General features: G+C 41.6%; 1 pseudogene; it reads right to left on the reverse strand.

Moving 5' to 3' along the window:
* Positions 1-720: 720 nt before the first annotated feature.
* The window catches only part of LOC103784189 (arf-GAP with GTPase, ANK repeat and PH domain-containing protein 5-like), a 63776-nt pseudogene continuing 44317 nt past the window's right edge, over positions 721-20179 (reverse strand).

The following is a 20179-nucleotide window of genomic DNA, read 5'->3' on the forward strand; positions in this document are numbered from 1 at the left end:
AAAATAATAATAATAATAATTCTATTTTGAATTGTGGTAAAATATACATAAAATTTACTACCTTAACCACTTTTAAGTGGCAGTTGGAACAGGGGTCAAGGAGAGCCCTTGGGTTGGGTAATGTAGAGTATATTCAAATTGCCATGCAACCAGTCTCCGGAACTTTCTCATCTGACAAAACCAAAACTCTATATCCACTAAGCAACTTCCCATTTTCTCCCTTCCCCATGTCCCTGGCAACCCCTGTTCTACTTACTGTTTCTATTAGTTTGCTTACTCAGTCTAGACGCCTCACATAAGTGAAAGAACACAGTATTTGTCTTTTTCTAACTGGCTTATTTCACTTAGCATAATGTCCTCAATGTTCATCCATGTTGTAGCATGTGTTAGAATTTCCTTCCTTTTTAAGGCTGAAGAATATTTTATTGTATGTATATACCACATTTTATCAATTCATCTGCCTATGGACAATTAGGCTGCATCCATCTTTTGACGAGTGTGAATACCACTGCTATAAATATCAGTGTACAAATATTTCTATGAGACCTTGCTTTCAATTATTTTGGCTATATACCCAGAAGTGATATTGCCAGATCATTTGGTAATTCTATTTTTAATTTTTTTGAGAAACTGCCTGTTCTGTGCTGAGCAGGTCTATATAAACGTACCCGCAAAGACCAAGGAACCTGAGATACCAAAGAAAGAGGCTGACAAATCCAGTTTCTCAGAAAGAAACATTTAATAGGCATTTATGAACAGAAGCCAAGTCAGGGATGGCACCAAGATAAGATGGTGGATCCCTGTGCCATTACCCCCACCTCCCCGACCCAGGGCTTATATAGCATAGGGAAAGGGTAATGCGGGCTTCAGCAGGGATGTGTATGGCCAGACACGGTGGCTCACGCCTGTAATCCCAGCTCTTTGGGAGGCCAAGGTGGGCAGATCACCTGAGGTCAGGAGTTCCAGACCAGCCTGGCCAACATGGTAAAACCTCGTCTCTACTAAAAATACAAAAATTAGCCAGGCGTGGTGGCAGGCGCCTGTAATCCCAGTTACTCGGGAAGCTGAGGCAGGAGAATCACTTGAACCCAGGAGGTGAAGGTTGCAGTGAGCTGAGATTGTGCCACTGCAGTCCAACCTGGGAGACAGAGTGAGACTCGATCTCAAAAAATAAAAAATAAAAAATATTTTTTTAAAAAGATAAAATACAAATCGTAGATGAATTCTTGGAACTGGGATTAATCAGAACATGGCAGATTAGCATCCAAGATGGAATTGCTTTATTCTCATTCAAGGTTTCCCTCATTCTTCACTCTCCCCATGCTGGTCACCTTGCTGTTTGTTCCTCAAACACATATGAAATGCGTTTCTGTCTTGGCAGTCATCCTGCTACCTGTAATGTCAGCACTGCTTTCTGTTGTCCCTTCAGTCAGGTCACTGTTCAAATAGCTCTCTAGACAGGCTCTTCCTTATCATTCTACTTAAAATAGCCCCCAATCACTCTGTGTCCCTTTAGCCTGCTTCCTCTTCCTGCTATTTCATGCTACCTGAAAAAATACTTGAACTTCCTAGAACATAAGCTCATAAAAGCAAGAACTGTGCTCCACCTCTCCTCTCCTCTACCCCAGCACTCAGAAGAGCAACAGAGTCAGCATCCAGTGAGTGTTCATGAATCAAGTCACTGCTTGGCAGAATTCAGCACTGGGACCACAGCCTCGCCTGTCTTCAACTCTTTCTCCTTCTGCTTTTCCTCCTCCCACTCTAGTAGCCACTCTTCTGGGGGCTTGTCCCTTAAATGATTAGTCCTTACCGACCTATTTTCTGTCCACTTTATCTGTTTTTGAGAGAGGGTCTCACTCTGTTGCCCAGGCTGGAGTGCAGTGGCATGAATATGGGTCACTGCAGCCTCCACCTCCTGGGCTCAAGTGATCTTCCTGCCTCAGCCTGCCATGCCATGTAACTGGGGCCACAGGCATGTGCCACCATGTCCAGCTAATTTCTTGATTTTTTTTTTTTTGGTAGAAATGCGTCTCACTTTATTGCCCAGTCTGGTCTTGAACTCCTACACTCGAGCAGTCCTCTCAACTTGGCCTCCCAAAGTGCTGGGATTACAGGCATGAGATACTGTACCTGGTCTTATTTTTTCTTTTCTTAAGATACAGGGTCTCACCATCTGGCCCAGGCTGGACTCAAACTGCTGAGCTCAAGTAATTCCCCCACCTCAGCCTCCGAAGTAGCTAGGACTAAAGGCATGAAACCACCATGCTTGGCTTGTCCAATTTCATTCTACACACTTTCTCGGTATTTCAACAGCTGCTGTTGCTCTTCATTCTGTAGCTCTACATCAGATTCATGCTCTAGTCCTGTATATCCAAATGATGACTAGAGGCTGCCGGCTCTGCTCTTTCAAAGGCACAATGAGCGTAGCCCGCCTACAAAACTCTCCCTTTTCCAGTCCAGCTTTCCCTCCTGCATCACCTATCTCTCTACATCTGGAACCATCGGCAGCTGCCTTCATAAGGCATCTCGGTCTGGCATTCGGAAAACCACCCTGTCTTGCCAGAGCCACTTGGTCTTGGGTAGCAAAAGCTGTATGCAATCTAAATCAAGCTTTCAATCATGAGAAATCACATTCCTTCTTTTCCCTTTGTAATATACTCATGTGTTTTTTTTTTCCTTTCTCAATAAGCAAATTGTACCACCATCTTATTCTGAGATGCTCCTTTTTAAAAGCTGTAGATCACATTAATGGAAGTGTTTACTGCTGGGAATATTTTCCATGTGCAATGATCTGTAATCCTCTTTTTCTTTTCTTTTCTTTTTTTTGAGACCGAGTCTCGCTCTGTTGCCCAGGCTGGAGTGCAGTGGCACAATCTCCGCTCACTGCAAGCTTTGCCTCCTGAGTTCATGCCATTCTCCTGCCTCAGCCTCCCAAGTAGCTGGGACTACAGGTGCCCGCCACCATGCCCAGCTAATCTTTTTTCTGAGATGGAGTCTCGCTTGGTCGCCCAGGCTGGAGTGCAGTGGTGCAATCTCAGCTCATTGCAAGCTCCGCCTCCTGGGTTCACGCCATTCTCCTGCCTCAGCCTCCCGAGTAGCTGGGACTACAGGTGCCGACCACCACACCTGGCTTTTTTTTTTTTTTTTTGTATTTTTAGCAGAGATGGGGTTTCACCATGTTAGCCAGGATGGTCTTGATCTCCTGACCTTGTGATCAGCCTGCCTCGGCCTCCCAAAGTGCTGGGATTACAGGTGTGAGCCACCACGCCCAGCCATGCCCAGCTAATTTTTTGTATTTTTTAGTAGAGATGGGGTTTCATGATGTTAGCCAGGATGGTCTCGATCTCCTGACCTGGTGATCAGTCCACCTAGGCCTCCCAAAGTGCTAGGATTACAGGTGTGAGCCACTGCGCCCAGCCGATCTGCAACCCTCTTATCTCAACTAGCTGACATGATTACTTCACATCCAGTTCAATTTATAAATTAAGAGAGGTGCCATGGGCCCGGCACGGTGGCTCACGCCTGTAATCCCAACACTTTGGGAGGCCGAGGCAGGTGGATCACGAGGTCAGGAGTTCGAGACCATCCTGGCTAACATGGTGAAACCACGTCTCTACTAAAAATACAAAAAATTAGCCAGGTGTGGTGGCAGGCACCTGTAGTCCCAGCTACCTGAGAGGCTGAGGCAGGAGAATGGTGTGAATCCGGGAGGCAGAGCTTGCAGTGAGCAGATATCACGCCACTGCACTCCAGCTGGGGCCACAGAGCAAAACATGGTCCAAAAATAAAGATAAAAATGAAAAAGAGGTGCCATGTGTACAAAAATCAATGCATATTTATGAACTTTTTTTCAAATATATTTTCACACATCTTATCTAAATACATAATACAGAAGCCTGTGTGACTTGGGCAATGTGGCCAGGAGGGCCTGAGACTAACACATCCACCTCGGCAAAAGGACATAAAATATGTCTTACGGTCAGAAAAATCAACATTTTGTGTATTAGTTTATGAAAAGTACTGAAAATGCTATTATAAGCTGAATTTGTGATTTCCTTTTGAAATTCTGAGTTATCTTTATTTTTCCCATTTTGTTTTTGCACCAAGGAGACTGCAGTCAAATAAAACAGATACTACACGCACTCGTCGGGGCAGCCGTACTGCAGAAGCACGTTGATGCACTCCTGGCTGGAGGCCTGCCGGGCGTAGGTCAGCGCTGTGTTCCCGTGGGCATCTCGGGCCATGACGTCCACCCCATACCAGATCAGGAGCTGCGCCAGGACCACATTCCCCTTGCGGCAGGCCAGATGGAGCGCCGTGCAGCCATCTCCCTCCCCACAGGTCTCGTTCACCTCCTCACGGGAGCCATGTGCCAGCAGCAGGATGGCTGTCTGCAGGTTCTCATCAGCGGTGGCCCGCAGCAGGTGCTGGCCCAGGGACAGACCAGTGCAGGGTAGTGGGGTCAGAAAGAGCTTCTCCTCATATTTGGAACGGATCCACCGTTCCTTCTCCTCCCTCGTGGACTTTACTGAGGGTTTTGTCCGCCCCTGGCTGCTCCCTTCCCAGATGCTGTTGGCTAGGTCATTGCCAATAGATGACATAACCTTCCTGAGCTCAACTGGCCAGTCATCCAGCTCCAGAGATCGCACACGGGAAAGGCGGGTGCCAAGACTGCGGTGGATTCCTGAGCATTCAATACACATGAGGACTCCCAAGTTCAAACTGGCCCACTTAGGATTCTGGGTCTCACAGTCCACACAGTGGGAGTTCCCACGCATGTTTTGGATCGACTGCAGGGCCATGGCCTCACTCTGGCTGGTCAGCTTGGACTTGCTTTTACTGCTCTCGCATGATTGCAGGCTGGCCAGGATCTGGCTCTGGATGGCTTGGACCCAGGCATCCCGCTCCTCATACGTCATGGCTTCAAAGTGTCACGTTTGGCCAGTGGCAGACACAATCATAAAGTTGTTGGTGCTTTTCTTCTTTAGGTGTTTCTTTTTATTGGCATGAGGAGAGGGGGGCGGGTTGAGCTTGGGGCTGGTGGTGCTGGAGATACTGGGGCTGAAGCATATGGAGCCACCCAGCCCGGTGTCCATGTCCTTGGATAGGCCATTGCTTTTAGAGCTGGAGATGGGTGCGCAGGCCGATGTGGCTAGGGATGGCCACTTTCCTGGGACTTTGATGGTAGATGTCTGAAGGTCAATCTCTTTTTTATGAATATTCCTCATATAATCACCTAAGCTTGAATAATAGGTGAGCACGCCATTGGAACACAGGGTGACATATTTCTTTTTCCATGTCTTCAGCCATTTCTCACTTCGCTTTAAGAGCATGCCCTGTTTAATGGGGATGGCTCTGCCGCTCCCGATGGCGTCAGCATGATTCTCCGGGGCTTTCCTCTCTTTGTCTGGGTCACTCCCTTTCTCAGATGTAAACAGGTTGGACCAGCGCATGGACCGCTTGCAAACGGGCGTGGGTGTGTTGGCAGTGGGAGGAACACTGAACTGAAGGTCCTCCTGGCTGGTGCTGGGAGTCGATGGAATGGAGGAGGAATAGTTATTTAAACTCCCACCTCCATTTCTTTTCTTCGTAATGTGCACGGTGGAAACCTGTGTGGAACAGAAGGAGGAATGGCTTCAAAAATTGGGTAGTGGCTTGCAGGGTCCTATAGACAGCTCACAATTACCTTTTAAAAAGATACATTTTCTGGGCCAGGCATGGTGGCTCACACCTGTAATCCCAGCAACTTTGGGAGGCCAAGGTGGGTGGATCACGAGGTGAGGAGTTCAAGACCATCCTGGCCAACATGGTGAAACCCTGTCTTTACAAAAAAAAAAAAGAAAAAAGAAAAAAAAATTACCTGGGCATGGTGGCATATGCCTGTAATTCCAGTTACTCGGGAGGCTGAGGCAGGAGAATTGCTTGAACAGGGACCTGGGAGGCAGAGCCTGCAGTGAGCCAAGATTGCGCGATTGCACTCCAGCCTGGGCTACAGAAAGAGAGTCCATCAAAAAAAAAAAAAAAAAGATATATTTTCTGTTGTTTGGATAGTATATTTACTCATACTAGCTCACTAACAAAACAGAGCTGCAGATCAGTTCTTACTCCAGCACATTCTTTATACAACACTTAAGATGACTAAATGCAACATGAAATGGGGAAGATTTAAAAAAAGATGGCTTTGACTTCGGCATGAAACAGATACAAGTGTACGATGACAATACAACCTCAATAAAAGTGCCACTTACCGCAAATGAGTGTAACTGTTCATCAAGTGTCCTCAAAGATCTATCTGCATCTCTATAAAATAAGAAAGCACATTACTTCAAAAACTGTTAATATCTTGGTACAATATTTGTTTAGTAAAATACTGCCTCCTGTGTGCTTTGGTGTTTACTTTACCAAAGCAGTTTTTACGAATTCTTCTCCTGGATCCTGACTTGCAGAGGGTTTCCTGACTTCTTCTTTCTCAGCACATCATGGCCTGTACCGTGAAGCCTTTTATATGATAACCAGTCAGAAATGCCCATGAGTATTGACTCTCCCTAACAGGCCATGGCAATAAACCAAACATATTTTCACTCTTCTAACCACACACTGAAACACAAGAACGTTCTACAAAGCAGTAGTAGTAAACTTTAATAAATGTAAATGTGATTCAGATTTCCTAGCTTCCTTTCTCTTTAGTTCTCTGTAGTATACTCTCATGATGTATTTATGTATTTTCTGTTGTTTGAGTGACAAACTCATCTGCCTTTTTAAGAGGCCAGTCTTTGATGAACTTTAAACTTTGTAAAACTAATGCATTGTGCCTGTGTATAAACCAGTGGTTCTCCAAATGTGCTCTGTGGACCTCTCGGGATCCCAAAGACACCTTCCAGAAGGCCTAAGAGGTCATAACTGTTATTTATTTATTTATTTTTTGAGACCAAGTTTTACTCTTGTTGCCCAGGCTGGAGTGCAATGGTGTGATCTCGGCTCATGGTAACATTCGCCTCCCAGGTTCAAGTGATTCTCCTACCCCAGCATCCCAAGTAGCAGGGATTACCTGCCACCACTCCTGGCTAAGTTTTGTATTTTTAGTAGAGATGTGGTTTCACCATGTTGGCCAGGCTGGTCTTGAACTCCTAACCTCAGGTGATCTGCTTGCCTCGGCCTCCCAAAGTGCTGGGATTACAGGCCTGAGCCACTATGCCTGGCCAACACTGTTCTGAATCATACTAATTAAACCTGAGAAAGCTGATGAAAAATTTTAAAAATTTGTGAAAGTAATACAAAGTCATTGCCTGCTTTTTCGTTGACACTTGCCATGATTGTATAAAAGCAAAAGTGGGTACAATGGCTGGTTTCTCAGCATAAATCAAGGCAGTGGTACCAATTACATTAGTAGTCATTCTATTCTTCACTGTCCCCTACAGGTAAAAAACACAGCCTGAATTTCTTAAGAATGTCTGATGAAGCAGTAAAAATTAATGTTGTTAAATCTTGACATGTCTCTAATATTCTGAATAAGTGGAAAGTTAACCAGAAGGGCTTTTTTTTTGTTTTTAAAGAATCCATGATTTAACTGTGAACTGAAAAATCACTTTTTTCACAGAACATCATTTTTATTTAAAAGTACAACTGGGCCAGCGCAGTGGCTCACGCCTGTAAAATCCCAGCACTTTGAGAGGCCAAAGCAGGCAGATGGCCTGAGCTCCTTCAGGAGTTCGGGACCAGCCTAGGCAACATAACGAAACCCTGTCCCTATCAAACATATAAGAAAATTAGCCTGGTGTGGTGCCACACATCTGTGGTCCCAGCTACACAGGAGCCTGAGGTGAGAGGATTGCTTGAGCTGAGATCATGCCAATGCACTCCAGCCAAGTGACAGAGTGAAACTCGGTCTAAAAAACCAGTTCAACTATCATTCTCAAAAATAAATGAAGTGAGAGGTTGTCACTTCAAGGGAAATACGTATTTGTTCCCAATGATAAAATTTAAGCTTTCCTGTGGACTTTGAAAAACTTGTTCCTTCTACTGTAGGCTTGGCAGCTTTTCAATACTTAAAGGCGTGTTAAAGTAAGATTGGTGGTTAAACTAAAAGCGATTTTTGACACAATAAAACATAAACCAATATATTCCAAGTAACTGATGCATGATATTATAAATGCAAGTATGGAGCAAAAGATCCATTTACTGTGCAAGAAAGATCAATGAGCACTGATGGAATAAATTTATTAATATGTAAAATGCCACCGTAACTAATTTAAGAAACCACCACTTGTGAAGTTTTGATTTAGTGTTAACAAATACCCACAACTGTCTGAAAACTTTAAAAATACACCTTCTACCAACTACATATTTGCATGAGGTTAGGTCATCTTATTGCTTCTTTTTTTCTTTTTTTGAGACAGAGTCTCTCTCTGTCACCCAGGCTGGGGTGCAATGGCGAGATCTCGGCTCACTGCAACCTCCACCTCCCAGGCTCAAGCGATTCTCCTGCCTCAGCCTCCCAAGTAACTGGGACTACAGGCATGCACCACCACGCCCAGCCATTTTTTGTACTTTCAGTAGAGGCGGGTTTTACCATGTTGGTCGGGCTGGTCTCAAACTCCTGACCTCAAGTGATCCACCCACCTCAGCCTCCCAAAATGCTGGGATTACAGATGTGAACCACTGCGCCCCACCAGCTTATTGCTTTTTTGTTTGTTTGTTTGTTTAGACAGAGTCTTGCTCTGTCACCCAGGCTGCAGTGCAATGGCACGATCTCAGCTCTCTGCAACCTCCGCCTCCCAAGTTCAAGCGGTTCTCCTGCCTCAGCCTCCAGAATAGGTGGGACTACAGGTGCGTGCCACCATGCCCAGCTAAGTTTTTGTATTTTTAGTAGAGACGGGGTTTCGCCGTGTTAGCCAGGATGGTCTCGATCTCCTGACCTTGTGATCCGCCCACCTCAGCCTCCCAAAGTGCTGGGATTACAGGCTTGAGCCACCGTGTCCAGCCTCTTATTGCTTCTTTAAAGCAAATTGCAAAGAAAGCTCTAGAGAATCCATTTGTCTCCTATTAAGCTCAACATGAGAGACTTTAAATAATATAAACACATGACACACTTTTTACTCAACTTTTTGTTGTAGAAAAGTTATTTTTCAATGAAAAATTTCTGTTAACAATACTGTTCTCAAGGAATATTTTCTGTTGTTATAACCTGGGTCATGGGTTACTACTGACATCTAGTTGGTAGAGGCCATGAATACTACTAAACTCTCTGCAATGCACAAGACAGTCCTCACAACAAAGCATTATCTAGCCCATAATATCAACAGTGGTGAGGCTGTGAAATCTAAACTAAAAATAGATTTTGAAAAAATTTCAATTGTGTAATTCTACCACACTAAATATCAATATAATCAATATAAACACATACTCTTTGAGATTCTCAATCATTTAAGAATTATGAGAGTCTTAAGGAACAAAGAAAATACAAATAATTTGCTTCGATATTTTAGTAGGCACAATACACCTTATGACGTCTAGAGCTGTGACCTAACACTGAGCTTGATATCTTGCAAAGTAATTAGCTAGAATAACAAGACAGGTTTCTAAAAAGCTCACCTTTGTGTGATATGATGAGGTATCTCCAAGGTCACACTGTGGAAGGAAAAAAAATGTATAACAATAGATGTTATCATTTGTTAGGCCTGAAGACATTATTTAAAAGGGGGGCAGAGGAAGCTCTCCTAGCGGCCCTGAAATTCAAATCTTCTAGTTCAGAACAGTACCATAAGGGCACTTTGTTTTCATTTCTTTGTTTTTTACAAAAATATGAGAACCAAAATGCAAGGAAATATGCCGTTAGAAGACGCGTTTCTGTTGGTGATTACAATATATAAATAATAACAGATTTCCCTGTTATATGCTTTTCTACCCACGAAACCTTTCGTCCCATGCGATTTATTTTATGTATTTATTTATTTTTTGACCCAGAGTCCGTCTCTCTTGCTCAGACTGGACTGCAGTGGTGCCATCTTGACTCCTCACAACCTCCACCTCCCAGGTTCAAGCGATTCTCATGCCTCAGCCTCCCAAGAAGCTGGGACTACAAGTTTGCGCCACTATGCTCAGATAATTTTTTGGGGGGGGGCGGGGGGGGGGGTGGATGGAGTTTCGCTCTTGTTGCCCAGGCTGGAGTGCAATGGTGTGATCTCCACTCACCACAACCTCTGCCTCCCGGGTTCAAGAGATTCTCCTGCCTCAGCCTCCCAAGTGGCTGGGATTACAGGCATGTGCCACCACGCCCAGCTAATTTTGTAGAGTGAGGCTCAAAATAACTGAGGGAAGGCAAATCTCAATTCCACTAATAGGTCTACACAATAATAGCACTTTTTTAAAAGCCTGTAACATTAGCATGTGAGATGGATATGTCTATAGTGCTTCAAGTAGTTTTCATCTCTGAAATAATTTTAAAATCACAGAATTTAAAGTTACATGCTTGAAAGGACCAATGACCTCATGTGACATTTAATTCAACACTCGTTTTACAGATCAGGGAAACAGACCTTAAAACTGACTTGCCCAAGGTCCCACCAACTAGGAGCAGTTTCTCGTCCTAAACTCAAATTAAGCAGTGGCTCTCAAACTTTGCTGCACATTAAAATCGCCTGAGAAGCTTTAATATCTGCCTCATCTTCAACATGAGGCATTTTAATTGAATTAGTATTGGGTATGGCTTTGGGCATCAAGGTTCTTGGTAAACGTTTCCCAGGTGATTTCAATCAGCAGCAAAGTTTGGAATGATTGAGCTGGGGTGAAAATCAGAATCTTCTGGGATGCTTTTCTTCACAGAAAGATGCCTCACATCCATCCCGATTCTCCTAAAAGGCTTCTCAGTGCCTAGAGATAGAGGGAAAGTGGAGATGGGAAGATACATGTGTTTGCAGACTTGTATTTTGAAAAAAACCTTGCATAAGTGACCTCAGCGAGTTCCACCTATCCCACTGACAACAGTGCACTACTGATTCATGATAAAACATTTTTCAAAGTATCTTCTTGAAGCCAATTTGCCCTATTAATTTGTTCAATAACTTTATTTCACCAATAGTGAATACACCAAATGATTATTTCTCAAACTTGCTGGTGGCAAATTAAAACTTACTATACTCTCAAAAGTAGACTTCTAAAAAGTAGAATAATGAGGAAAAAAGCACGAAATTAGTTTCAGCAAAATTAATCTTCAAAGCTGCTTTTGAATTATATGCTAACATATCAAAATCTTTGGAACTCAGAAGAAGCCAGGGACTCTAGTCAAAGTAATTTTTGTGTATGTGTGCTCAAAGATTTAAGAGACTTGGCTGACTACAGACACTTAGTGATTACTCAATAGGTCCCAAAGCTCAGGACTTGAGACAGAGTTTGAGTCCAGTTTTTGTTCGAAACACAATTTCCTCTCAACTATTGTTAAAAGGGAGGGAGGAAAGTGACATTATTATGAGTGTAAACTTGCCACTTTTAACTGAAGTAAAAGTTATTGACAATTGAATTAGCTAAAAAGGCTAGTGCATTTGAAACAAAATTGTTTATAAGCTAGTTATGTTTACAGAATGAAAAGTTAAATTAAAAATAAAGACATTAATATTCTAAATTAGCACTTTCCAAACTGTGTTCTAAAAATCAAGACTAATAACCCAAGGAGATGAGAATAATGTACACTGGACGGCCCCTGTGGAGCTGGTGGTGGTGTTGGTTGTTGTTCCTTTTAAAATAAACTTCATCTCAGGGTGCTCTCAAAGCGCATCTTTGTGGCCCACGAGGTGCTCATGCACAATGGGAGAAATTCAAATGCAGATACACTGTGGTGCCAGAAGAAGAAAAGCTGTTCCTTCTTCCAAGGATGATAATGTCCAAAGTAGTGCACACTGATTTAGGCCTATGATGCATTGAAAAACTAAGTTTCCACAAAATACATTCAATAAAGGGAACCTATCCTTCTCACTGTGTTCAACATTGTCTAAAGGCATAAAGGCATCAAAAAGAAACACTGTTTCTGGGATTGCTTCTTTGCTAACTGATTTTTCCTTCCACCACGACGTCTAAGATTAAAAGAGAAACTGATACTTAATATTTAGAATCTGGATATCCATATATGGTTGACTCCAATTTCTTAAACTGATTGCTGAAGAGGACAACCAAATGGCTGAAATAATTTTAGAATAAAGGAATCTGTCCCTCGGCAGCATAGTTGTACTCACGATATTATTGTCATTGTAAGATAATGCTGGCTGGCTGTGCTGTCATCAAGGAATATTGTCGAACACGAGCTGTATTGTCGACTGAAACGCTCAGTAGATACCTGAAGGGGAAGGGAAGTGTAAGTCAAACTTATCAAAGTGTATTTTTTTCTCAGTTAAAATGTCAAATGATAAAGCACTAAGATATGTCTTACACTCCATGAACTGCCTGAGTGTGGTATCATGTGCACTCTATAGAAAACCCATTGGAGGCTCTCAACTTCCAGAGATGATGTTTAAGATATGGGTTATAAAATGCTGCCCTTAATATGGTACCTGTCATCAAACCTAACAAGGATTTTATGAATTACCGTTAAAAATAATGGGAAAAGTCGGCTTCGCCGGGCGCGGTGGCTCACACCTGTAATCCTAGCACTTTGGGAGGTGGAGGCGGGCAGATTACGAGGTCAGGAGATCAAGACCATCCTGGCTAACATGGTGAAACCCCGTCTCTATTAAAAATACAAAAAATTAGCCGGGTATGGTAGCAGGCCCCTGTAGTCCCAGCTACTCAGGAGGCTGAAACAGGAGAATGGGGTGAACCCAGGAGGCGGAGCTTGCAGTGAGCCGAGTTCGAGCCACTGCACTCCAGGCCGGGAGACAAAGTGAGACTCCGTCTCAAAAAAAAAAAAAAAAGAAAAGTTTAAAATAAGATTTCATTTTTTTTCTACAGCAATAAAAAGCAGCCGAGAATTTCTATTACTTACTTAATTAATTAATAAATTTATTTATTTTTGAGTCGGAGTCTCGCTCTGTCGCCCAGGCTGGAGTGCAGTGGCGCGATCTCGCCTCACTGCAAGCTCCGCCTCCCGGGTTCACGCCATTCTCCTGACCCAGCCTCCTGAGTAGCTGGGACTACAGGCGCCTGCCACCATGCCCGGCTAACTTTTTGTATTTTTAGTAGAGACGGGGTTTCACCGTGTTAGCCAGGATGGTCTCGATCTCCTCACCTCGCGATCTGCCTGCCTCAGCCTCCCAAAGTACTGGGATTACAGGCGTCAGCCACCGTGCCCAGCCCTTCTATTATTTATTTACTACGATAAAATGTAGTGTATTAAATAATCCTGCTACAAGAGCATTTTATTGCAGTGAATACAAGACTAATGCATTTACTAAATTACTAATCCTAAATGTATTATTTCAGGTGATATTGTTACAAAAGAAGTGTTTCAGATTCAGAGGCTCTGTGTGCCAGGGCTGCTAGGCCACCAACAAGTGAGGAAGCCATAGGTTTCTCTAGTCCTATTTTCTTATGTGGAGGATAAAAAGAGTATCACTTAAATATTCTCTCACACCCTGAAAACAAATGACAACTTAAAAAATCTAACTTTCACTTCATGTTTAAATAAGACTGCCAAGACATGACTCAAATGAGACTCTCGGAGAATACTGTGCATTCACTTCAAAACTTGATCAATTTCATTCTATAAATCATCTGACCTGCACCTAGCCATTTTCCTGCTCTACCCCTGCTCTCTGCCTACAATACTGCTTTTCTCTTTCCTTGCTTCAGCAAGCTCGACTCCATCTACCCTCTTGGATCTCTTTGTCGGCAGCCACACCAAGAAATGTATTTTGATACACTAATTAGTTGAATTCACCACTGCTTACAAGATGCTAATTCCTGCAGAGTATTCCCCTCATGAGAAAGTATGCCTCTCCATAAGAGTAAGGGAGGGCCCTTACTCTTCCTACCTCCAGCTGCTGAGCATAGAATTTTGAGTAAATCCAAAACTTCGACAAGTGTTTGACAATTCAGTTATCATTTGGAAGGTAAGTCTTACTACATTTAATTACAGCAAAAACACTACTAACAGTTTACTGTTTATAGGTATTATTTAAGATAGTCACAAAACAGAAACAAATAATCTAACGTCAGTCAGCATAAATGAGAGTATGAAATTTTACCATATTTAACAAGAAATGGAAGGGGTTACTTAGTAGTTTTAAGGTTTAATGACAAAAACTAGAAAATAATTGTACCTAGTAATTTAGTCAAAACCAAAGCCTTACCATCAAAGGTGCAGTACCCATTGGATGCGGATGCCCGCGCACTGACTTCTTCTGCTGTACCTGCTGCCTCTCATTTTAACCCACTAAAAATACTAAAGTTGTTTTCCTTGTAGACATCTTTCACCTCCTTGGTTAGGTCTATTCCTAAGTATTTTATTTTATTTTAGTTTATTTTTGCAGCTATCAGAAAAGGGGTTGAGTTCTTGGTTTGATTCTAAGCTTGGTCGCTTCTGGGGTATAACAGAGCTACTGATTTGTGTACATTAATTTTGTCTCCTGAAACTTTGCTGAATTCATTTATCGGTTCTAGGAGCTTTTTGGAGGAGTCTTTAGGGTTTCCTAGGTATATGATCATATCATCATCAAACAGCAACAGTTTGACTTCCTCTTTACTGATCTGCATGCCTTTTATTGTTTTCTCTTGTGTGATTGCTCTGGCTAGGCCTTCCAGTAGTATGTTGAATACAAGTGGTGAGAGTGGGCATCCTTGTCTTGTTCCAGTTCTCGCGGGGAATGCTTTCAACTTTTCCCCCTTTCAGTATTATGTTGGTTGTGGGTTTGTCATAGATGGCTTTTATTACATTGAGCTATGACCCTTGTATGCTGATTTTGCTGAGGGTTTTAATCATAGAAGGATGCTGCATTTTGTCAAATGCTTTTTCTGCATCTGTTAAGATGATCATGTGATTTTTTTGTTTTTAATTCTGTTTATGTGATGTATCACATTTATTGACTTGTGTATGTTAATCCATCCCTGCATCCCTGGTATGAAACCCATTTGATCATGGTGGATTATCTTTTCTTTTTTTTTTGAGATGGAGTCTCGCTCTGTTGCCCAGGCTGGAGTATGCAGTGCGGTGATCTTGGCTCACTGCAACCTCTGCCTCCGAGGTTCAAGCAATTCTCCTGCCTCAGTCACCTGAGTAGATGGGATTACAGGTGAGCGCCACCACGCCCGGCTAACTTTTGTATTTTTAGTAGAGATGGGGTTTCACCATGTTGGCCAGGCTGGTCTTGAACTCCTGACCTCATGATCCGTCCACCTCAGCCTCCCAAAGTGCTGGGATTACAGGTGTGAGCCACCGTGCCTGGCCGGATTATCTTTTTGATATGCCGTTGGGAACTACAAAACATTGCTGAATGAAGTCATGGACACAAACAAATGGAAAGACACCCCATGCTCATGAATGGGTAGAATGAATATTGTGAAAATGACCATACTGCCAAAAGCAATCTACAAATTCAATGCAACTCCCATCAAAATACCACCATCCTTCTTCACAGAACTAGAAAAAACAATCCTGAAATTTATATGGACCAAACAAGAACCGGCATAGCCTAAACAAAACTAGGCAAAAACAACAAATCTGGAGGCATGACATTACCTGATTTCAAACTATACTATAAGGCCATAGTCGCCAAAATAGCACGGTACTGATATAAAAATAGGCACATACACCAATGGAACAGAATACAGAACCCAGAAATAAACTCAAATACCTATAGCCAACTGATTTTCAACAAAGCCACCTAAAACATAAAGTGAAGAAAGTAAACCCTACTCAACAAATGGTGCTGGGATAATTGGCAAGCCATATGCGGGAGAATGAAACTGGATCCTCAACTCTCACCTTACACAAAAATCAACTCAAGATGGATCAAGGACATAAATCTATGACCTGAAACCATAAAAGTTCTAGAAGATAACATTGGAAAAACCCGTCTAGACACTGGCTTACGCAAAGACTTCATGACCAAGAACACAAAAGCAAATGCAACAGAAACAAATAGGTGAGACTTAACTAAAGAGCTTCTGCACAGGAAAAGGAACAATCAGCAGAGTATACAGACAACCACAGAGTGGGAGGAAATCTTCACAGTCTATACATCTGACAAAGGGCTATTATCCAGAATCTATGAGGAACTCAAACAAATTACAATTACAAAAATATAGAACCAGCCCAAATGCCCATCAATCAATGAGCGGATAAAGAAACTGTGATATACATACATATAAATGTATATATATATGAGGAATACCACCTCAGCCATAATAAGGAATAAATTCATGGCATTCCCAGCAACCTGGATGGAAGTAAGACTATTATTCTAAGTGAAATAACTCAGCATGGAAAACCAAATATCATGTTCTCTTTCATACGTGGGAGCTAAGCTATGAGGATGCAAAGCCATAAGAATGATACAATGGACTTTGGGGACTTGGGGGAAAGGCTGGGAGGAGGGTGAGGGATAAAAGACTACAAATTGGGTTCAGCGGATACTGCTCAGGTGATGGGTGCACCTAAATCTCACAAATCATCACTAGAGAACTTAGTCATGTCACCAAATGCCACCTGTTCCCCCAGAAACCTATGGAAATAATAAATAAATAAATAAAGTACAGCATTTTTCTCAGCAAACATAAAATAAAACAAAGACTAAAGTTCATATTTTTCACTCTCCTTTTGGGCAGGACAAATTTTATATATGTTTTTAAAGAATTAGTAACTTTTTTCCTTTTTCCGAGACAGGGTCTCCCTTTGTTGCCCAGGCTGGAGTGCAGTGGTGCAATTATAGTTAACTGCAGCCTCAAACTCCTGGGCTCAGGCGATCCTATGCCTCAGCCTCCTGAGTAGGTAATACGAAAGGCGCGTGCCACCAGGCCTGGCTAATTTGTTATTTAACCTTTTTGTAGACATGAGGTCTTGCTATGTTGACCAGGCTAAAAATGAACAAATCTTAATTAACTTAAATATTTCTAACACTTTGGGCATTCAGGAAAACAGCTCCATCTATGTTGTGAAGTAATGGGAAGCATATGGCAGTGGATAAACTTTGAATGAAAATATTAAACAAGGCCTTAGGAGAAAAGTGTAATATGCTTATTATAGATACATTAATTTAAAAAATTCTCTGGCTTGATATCATTATACTCAAATTAGACTTTGATTTAAACATAGGTCCTAAATTTGGATTAAATATAATAGATTGACCACAAATTTATTTCGTCTCCCTCCGGAAGCCTCATTAGTCATAAAATAAAGGTTACACCCATGACCAGCACAGAAGGTTGACAGAGATAATTTTTAATAAATGCTGAGACATAAAAAGTAGATAAAGGAGTGGTAAATAACACAGAAACACAACTTTGGTGACTACAGAAAGTGACTGGAACAGAAGCGAGCCAGTTTGTCTTGCAGAACTAAAGGCAGGTTGTGAACTTACAGGCAAATGGCACTTTGGAAAGTAGGGTAAAATGTAAAAAAAAAAGCCAGCAAGGTCAGTTGCAAATCTCTAACTAGAGCCCCAAGTCCACCTGTCCTTCCATCTGACAAGAAACTTAGATGTGTGTTCTCTGGATATATCAAACCTGAGAATTTCTGGCTCAGAGATACCATGGCTTAAACCTGAGATATAAAGAAAACTGTACACCAAAAATGGAACTCCAACTTTCTTCGCTAACTCTGCTTTTCCTTTCCAGGCCTGCTTTTACTTTCCAGGCAGAAAATTGGGAGATCTTTCTCAGAAGAAACTGAAATGTCTTCAATAAAGATCCCCAGATAATACACTGAGGTCTCCCAAATGAAAAGCTAGTCAGGCTTCTAAGGCCTCACACTGAGTGCTGTCAGTTAACAGAAATCCTGCTTCCAAATAAAGCAGGCCAGGGACCACCACACATTGGAGGGAAGCCTCCAAGAAAAGAGATCAAAACAATAGAAAAAAGGAATTGATAGGACCAGTCAAAATCAGGAGCAAAACTTTAAAAAAAAATCTTAAAACACTCTCAAAAAATATAAAATTCAATAGAAATAGTAGAGGATAAAGTCACAGAATATCCCAGAACTAGAATAAAAAGACAAACTGAAAAAAATAGAAGGGGAAAAATTAAAAATCAATGCAGGTGTACTGGTCTAAGCGGCCTAGCGTCTGAATAACAAGACTATCAGTAAAAAAGTAACAGAGAAAATAAAAAAGAATTCTCAAGAAGAGATAGTCTGCAGGTTTAGTAGCCTCAATAAAATGAAAAGATCCCCAACAAGCTGTTATAAAATTTCAGAACCTTAGAGAGAGAGATTCTAAAAAGCTTCCGCAGATAACTAAAACCTGGTTGTAAATAACGTATCACACACTGGCAATAGATTCAAGAACAACACTGTAATAAGAGCACAACTGCAAAATGTCTTCAGAACCATACAATTTAGATTCAACCTAGAGGTGTACTCTCTATCAAAGAGAAGGGATTTTAACATCTCCACCTAGGAAAATGTGTTCAAGTACAACTAGAGATGATAACAGGAAAGAAGGAAACACAGAATCTAGGACTCAGGCGATCCCACACAAGACAGCAGTTACGTGAGATCCCAAAAGACTTTAAGGAGTTAGCCCAGAAAAGCAGACATCGAGCATATCTAGGGAAACCCACGCTATATTGAACTAGGATGACAAAAGGCCAAAGAAAGTTGCCCCCCACACACACATAAAAAGGAACAGATGTGTTTTCACAGATGGAAAATATCTTTGAAAGGCATGTGATAAATGCTACAATACTTGGGGGAAAAACAGCTGTTAGAAAATAGGCAAATGAATATACTCAGAAAATTAGCTTCATGCTAAAAAATAATGGATGTGAAAGCAAACAGAGCACCCAGAGGCTACTTAACGATATTTGGATAGATAAACTAACACAGGCTAGGAAAAAAGAAGATCCAGGAGAATTGCAGAAGTGCTCAGATTTCAGAACTGTTTCAGAGACAGGATGAAGGACATGGAATGCAGAGGCACAGTGAAAACACCATATGACTTAGCAGTGAATAATATTTGCAGAGTCATAATCATGTAAATATTACTGATTTAATTAAAAAGTGTGCTACAATTGGAAGAAACACAGGGAGAAACATAAGATCATGGTGTAGCGGGGAAGGTACGCTTTTACCTGCTGTGATAGAAAGTCAATAGACAGTGCTGGCAATTAACTTAGCTATTCTATTTTTGTTCTTTCATTAAAAATAAGATTAAATATTTAAGGCCCTTTTCTTTTTTTTTTTTTTTTTGAGACAGAGTTTCGCTCTGTCGCCCAGGCTGGAGTGCAATGGCGTGATCTTGGCTCACTGCAACCTCCGCCTCCTGGGTTCAAGTGATTCTCCTGCCTCAGCCTCCTGAGTAGCTGAGAATACAGGCATGCACCACCACGCCCGGCTACTTTTGTATTTTTAGTAGATACAGAATTTCACCATGTTGGTCAGGGTTGTCTCAAACTCTTGACCTCAGATGATCAGCCTGCCTCGGCCTCCTAAAGTGCTGTGATTACAGACGTTAGCCACCATGCCCAGCCTTAAGGCAGATCTTTTGAACCAGACTATTGAAATTTAACTTAAATGTCAGAAATCTTTAAAAGGTGGACACGCTAAGCTAAACACTTTTCTGGATAAATTTAATACTCAGGAAAATAGAAGAGATTTAGAAAATCCACAAAAAGAGGTCCATGCCACCACCGCCAGGTCCACATTGTAATTTAAAGAAATCAAGAGAGACATCCTTTTATGTCAAACTATCAATTTCTTAACTATTTGAGTGTTTACTTACATAGTTTGTACAGTTGCTTCTTCTTATTTCTACAACTAAGAATAAAAAAAAAAAACTGGTCACTTCTGATACAAATACCATAAAATAAAAGTAGTTGTTAACATCTTACTGATTACTCCTATGTAAAATGAGACAAAATTCCATTTAAAAAATAATATTCAATAATTTATAATTTAAATTACCTGGCATGATTAATTTCATAAGTCAAATCTAAAAACTTAGTTTTTCATTTAGTTTACTTTTTGTTTCTATTACATACAAATGAAAGAATCCTCATGTACAAAAGAAAAGGGCAAAAAAATTAGGCCAGATGAAAAATT

The sequence above is a fragment of the Pan paniscus genome, chromosome 8 (assembly GCF_029289425.2).
Source record: "Pan paniscus chromosome 8, NHGRI_mPanPan1-v2.0_pri, whole genome shotgun sequence".
Classification (NCBI taxonomy): Eukaryota; Metazoa; Chordata; class Mammalia; order Primates; family Hominidae; genus Pan; species Pan paniscus.